The sequence below is a fragment of the Schistocerca serialis genome, chromosome 2, assembly GCF_023864345.2.
Source record: "Schistocerca serialis cubense isolate TAMUIC-IGC-003099 chromosome 2, iqSchSeri2.2, whole genome shotgun sequence".
Lineage (NCBI taxonomy): Eukaryota > Metazoa > Arthropoda > Insecta > Orthoptera > Acrididae > Schistocerca > Schistocerca serialis.
The window spans coordinates 940,608,010-940,613,825 of record NC_064639.1 but is presented as its reverse complement, the minus strand read 5'-3'; positions in this window follow the sequence as shown (position 1 = coordinate 940,613,825).

Here is a 5,816-nt window from a genome sequence, read left to right as displayed (position 1 = left end):
CGTTTCCGTAGTATCATCGCATGTTGATCGGATGCACCGGAGTAATATGGCAAGCTCAACGCTGATTTGTCTCGATGTCTTCCTTTAATCTCTTTTGGTAGGGATCCCAATACTTGGCCAGTGTTCCGGAATGGTTCACTCTAGTGTTCTATAAGCCGTTTCCTTTACAGATAAGCTACAATTTCGAAGAATTCTCCCAATAAACTGAAGTCGAATATCTGCCTTTTCTACTACCGACCTTTAAAGTCCTCACTAATTCTGTATTCGAACGTTATACGAGTCTTTTTTCCTACTCATATGCATCAAACTGCATATTAGTACATTTAAACCATGCTGCCATTTGTCACACCAAATAGAAATTCTCTCTAATTCATTCTGTATCCTCTTACAGTCAGTGACGACACATTCCTGTACACTACAGCGTTATCAGCAGACAGTCGCAGATTGTTGCTCATCCTCTCCGTCAGACCATGCGTACACTGGCGTGTAAAGCTTAAGGACGAAAGTAACTTTCTCATGCTGTATCACTGTCAGAGAAAATAGCTCGATGAGGCTTGGACCACATATAAAACGAAGTGGCCAGCATAGGAGCACTTTCTAGAACAAGCATTGGCATCCGTATTGACCAAACATCCTATTAAGAACAATGTCCCGCCTTTGTAATATCCAGGGGACCATCATGAATCGTGGTGACTTCAGTGTAACTATTGTCTTTGAGTGAAAGTGTCATATCCGTTCGTCTCATTACGTATTCCTTTCACTTACCTTCTGCACTAAACTGTAGGTATTTTTTCTACATACGGTGCAAATTTCATTGAGCTACATTACTTGACGGTGAAGGTTACTTTCATCCTTAAGGTTTGCACACCACTGTGTATAGAGTACAGAAGCGGGGCTATCACAATTTCCTGCGTGTTCCTGATGATACTCTTGTGTATGATGAACACTGGTCGTCACCAACATACCAACTTTACTATATGGGAGTCTTCGAGCCACTAACATATGTGGGAACAAACATTTACGGAAAAAATCGCAACACCAAAAACTTTCGGAAACACATTTGTATACTAAAATATTTAAGTGAGTAACATTCCAAGATCACGAGTTAATGTACGCGCGAGATAAGGCAGCACAAATGCGAAATGCTGGTACACTAATAACTGGCGCAGCCGCCAGAATGTTGAATGTAAGCATACCAACGTGCATCCATTGCGTTTACATTGACAGTTTGTGCGATAGAGTTCCATACCTGTTGCACCTGGGTGGTCAATACAAGTATGGTTAAGGCTGTTTGTGGATGACGCTGGAGTAGTCGCCTGATGATGTCCCGTATGTGGTCGGTTAGAGACAGATCTGGTGATCGAGCAGGCCATGGCAACATGTTGACATTCTGTAGAGCATGTTAGGCTACAACAGCGGTATGTGGAACAGCATTAACCTGCTGGAAAACACCCCCTGGAATGCTGTTGACGTATGGCACCACAACACGTCCAATCAGGAGATTCACGTACAAATATTCAGCCAAGGTGCGTAGGATAACCACGAGAGCGCTCCTGCTGTCACATGAAATCGCACACCAGAACATAACTCCTGGTGTAGGTCCAGCGTGTCCAGCACGCAGACAGGTTGGTTCCAGACCCTCAACCGGCTCCCTCTTAAGCAACGGACGGTCACCACTAGCACCGAGGAAGAACCAGCTTTCATCAGAAAACGCAAGAGATTTCCACCCTGCCCTCCAAAGAGCTCTCGCTTGACATCACTAAAGTCACAAACGGCGGTGATTTGTGGTCAGTGGAATGCACGCGAGAGGGCATCTGTCCCTTGAAGTAACCGATTTGTTACTGTTCGTTGTGTCACTGTGGTGCCAACTGCTGCTCAGATTGTTGCTGTAGATTCAGTACGATGCTCCAGAGTCATAGGTCGAACATCTCGGCAGTGCCACGTGGCCGTCCGCAGCCCGGTCTTTCTCGTGACCACCGCTGCCAACAATCATGTGCAGTGGCCATATGCCTGCAAAGTCTTTCTGAAATATCGCTGAAGGAATATCCATCTTCTCAAAGCCCTATTACACGGCCTCATTCAAACTCAATAATGACGTCTTAGTCGCCTTAGTGGATTTTTTTACTAATATCAGCTCATCGTGTCAAACTACAGCGTGTATTTAAAGCAAACCTGATTTGCATCCCCAAAATAACCCTACTAGCCGGCCGGAGTGGCCGAGCGGTTCTAGACGCTTCCGTCCGGAACCGCGCGACTGCTACGGTCGCAGGTTCGAATCCTGCCTCGGGCATGGATGTGTGTGATGTCCTTAGGTTACTTAGGTTTAAGTAGTTCTAAGTTTTAGGGGACTAATGACCTCAGATGGCACCTGCCTGTTGCCCTTCATCCGTAGTTCACAGGATATCATGTAATAAAAGAGTAAGCTGAGATTCGCACGACCGATGCCTTCTAAACGTGCGCTGACTTGCGGCCAAGACCCGTTCCGTCTCAAGGAGATTCCTTGTATCCGATCTTGAAATAGGCTCAAGAATTCTGCAGGAAACCGATGTTAAGGATATTGGTCTGTAATTTTGCTGATCCGGTATTTCACACTTCGTATGTAGAGGAGATACCTGCTCTTTTTTTGAGTCGTTTGGGATTGTACTGGGCGAGAGATTAGCGATAAATACAAGAGAGTTACGTAATTCTGTAAAACCGAAATGTCATTCTATCCGACCTTTACTCTGTCCAAGCTGAAGCCTCCTATATAGAAATGTAGGCTCTGTCATTGGTCACCGGCTGCATTTCTTAAGTATCTGGTGTAGTGAGACCATGAGTCTACTTAGAAAACGTACCAGATCTGCCTAGAAAAAATTGTAGCCCGGAAATTTACTGTTGTGGGAGGGGTCGAGGGGAGGGAGGAAAGGGGGGGGGGGCGTTGCAGCCAGGGACGCAGGAGCACCTCGGTTCTGCTCAGCACCCACGCCTATGAATACTCGCGGTGAGGTCGAAAACCAACGTGTACAGCGCTTTCTAACCAATGCTCCATGATCGAGTGAGGCACCGTCTCACAACATTTCTCTGTTTGGGACAGTTTGACGTGCATTAGCTAGCGAAATCCGAAAACATATGGAACATACGGAAACAGAGAGCGACTTCATCAGCGCAAGCGCTTGAAGTATCGCGTGTGTTAAAGGAGAAGACAAGTGTAGCAAAAGAAGAGTTTAAAAAAACACTCTGGTAAACTTAGTTTACAGTTTGATAATTAAGTTACAAAACTTTTTAACTCTATTACTTTCCTTCTTCGTTGTCAAGAAGAAGGCCTCGTTTTCAATTAATTAATATTCCCTGGCGAGCACGCCAAATGAAGCTGGACAGGGATCTCGGTTTTTCCTTTCTTCTTGAGACTAACATTAGGTAAAATCAAAACCTTCCTTTTTTGTTATGGGGACACGACTTTTAATGGCCAGAGATCCAAAGAACACGAAGGTGATTATGGTATGCTTAACGGTAGGAGAAATGGGAAGGATGGAGGATATTCAGAAAATTTTTAAAAAGTGAGCAGAAAAAAGCGCAGCGCTCTAGCTCTCTAGACAATGAAGTGAGTCATAATCGGATCGAATACGCGCAGTCTGTTATAGCGGCCAGCCTTTGAGTCGTTTTAGGCTGTTTTCCACGGTCTTTTAATCAAACATGTATTGGAAGAAGTACTACACTGCCTCCTTCCCTTTGGTCGTGTATTTACGGGTTCGGTATTGCTATGTGGGTTTTGGCAATGTTAGTGAGAGATAGTGGCCGGATGACTTTCCTGACACCACGGTGCACTGCGGCGACTACAGCCATTATGAAATACATTACATGTATTCGCTATTGCGAATATGGAGAATTATCAGTTGTAGAACAGAATGACGACAGTGAAAACTTGTGCCGGACCGGGACTTTACATCGTACTTCTGAACAACACGGGTACTGCAGTATCGTGAGTCCTCGGTAGATGTCGGGAGGAGTGTGGCACCAGATGTGTAAGCACAGGTCACGCAATACCCGTAGATCAATGACCGATGGATTGTGGGCGTGGAGTCGTCTACCATCAAGTTGAGATAAGGCGAATTTTGTGGACAAGACAACACCATGAGCGAGACAGCATCATGAGATCACTGTCGTGCTCCTCCAAACCCCTGTAGCACGAGTCTGACCTTGTGACAAGGACAGTTATCCTGTTGGCCGATGCCATGGCTGTCGGCGAAGACATCAAGCATGAAGGAATACAACTGGTCCCCAGTAATGATCACGTCGTCCACAGATGCCATGACGCCTTCCATTTCTACTCACACACCCTAAGGAGGAACATGTGAATGTCCTTCATAGCATAATACTGCCCACAATGTCCTGCATATGTAGTGCGGAGTGTGTTTTGAGTAGACGACGATGGCGTACCAGGACACGGTCATCAACCCCCTGGTCCAAGAAACCGGATTCATTCGACCAGGCTGCTATACCTGTGGTAGCAGAGACAAAACGCGAAGGACATTTCTTCATCTGTTTCTATTGGGAAAAACCAGTAAACACGAACATTGCTGATGTCGATAAAGTAGTCGAAACAATTTAAGCGAGAATCAAAGTATGGATCCCATTTCGGATCTTGTAACAGATGAACAACACAATAAAATGTTTTGCGCTGCAGTCACACGCTCGAAAAAGTCCACCAAATAAAAGACGGAAACAAAACTACTAGAGAGTGATCGGCACAGCATTGCCACAAAGCTGTCCAAGGAGACCGGACCACAGTGCGAAGCTACAACTCCTGATAACCCGCGATTATCAGCAGACGAGACGCGTGGATGTTGCGGCCGAGATGGCAGAGCCCTACATGCCCGGGCGGCGCGTCGAACTGCCTTTTGGCCAGCGGTGAGCCAGCTTATGGCGGATGGAACTTCTGGAACTATTTTCGATCACTTGAGTGGCATAGGAAAATAGTCCGCTTGTTGATCGCGATCTCTGGCACTGCTGTCGATCCGCCGTACTCGGGTATGGCACCCCGGGTGCCGTTGGCTGAGACACAAGGCTGTGTTTTCGTCTGCGGCAGCGGCCTCGGAGGTACCGCAAACATGTGCTTTGCTTTCACTCGCTGAGATGAAGGCATCCCGCATCTCTGTCCTGTCCTGCGGGATGCCGATGTCGCAGGCGGATGAGACGGAGACGCTGCACAGGCGACACGTTCCCATTGGTCCAGAGTCCCCGACCCCGTACCCACTGCAATCGTAATTGGCGATGTCGTTGGGTCAGCGTGGGAATACTTAGTGATCCTCTGTTGCGGAGCCCCATATTCAACGATGATCGCCGGAGGGGTGCTCCGAAACGCTTAAGCCTGCACCAGCGCAGGTCAGCCACAGATCGCCGGCTATACTGCTGTACGGACCGGGCAAGTCTGAGACATCCACGTTCTGTGATTAGGTATGGATGCCCGACGCCTTATCGCCTAATCGTGGTACCGCTGTCTTTCACTCTCTTTACATACGTCACATCTGTCACGCCAACAGCCGACAAACTTAGCGGTTTCCGAAATGCGCGTTTGTGAGTGCCGGGAGTGATTCCCCGCTCGTCCCTGTACCGCTTACATACTTTCCTTACCGCGTCACGTAATCGCAACGCCACGAGGCAGCATTTAGTACCGCGGTGTGTAGTAGGGATGGGAAAAACGGCCCAGTTAAAACTGATACTGGTATTTTAGTTCTCAACAACCGGTATTTTTTGGTATTTGTCTGGTCTCGGTTTACTGATAACCGGGTATAAAACCGGTATATCAAATTGTCATAGCAGTCGTCCTAAGATCAATT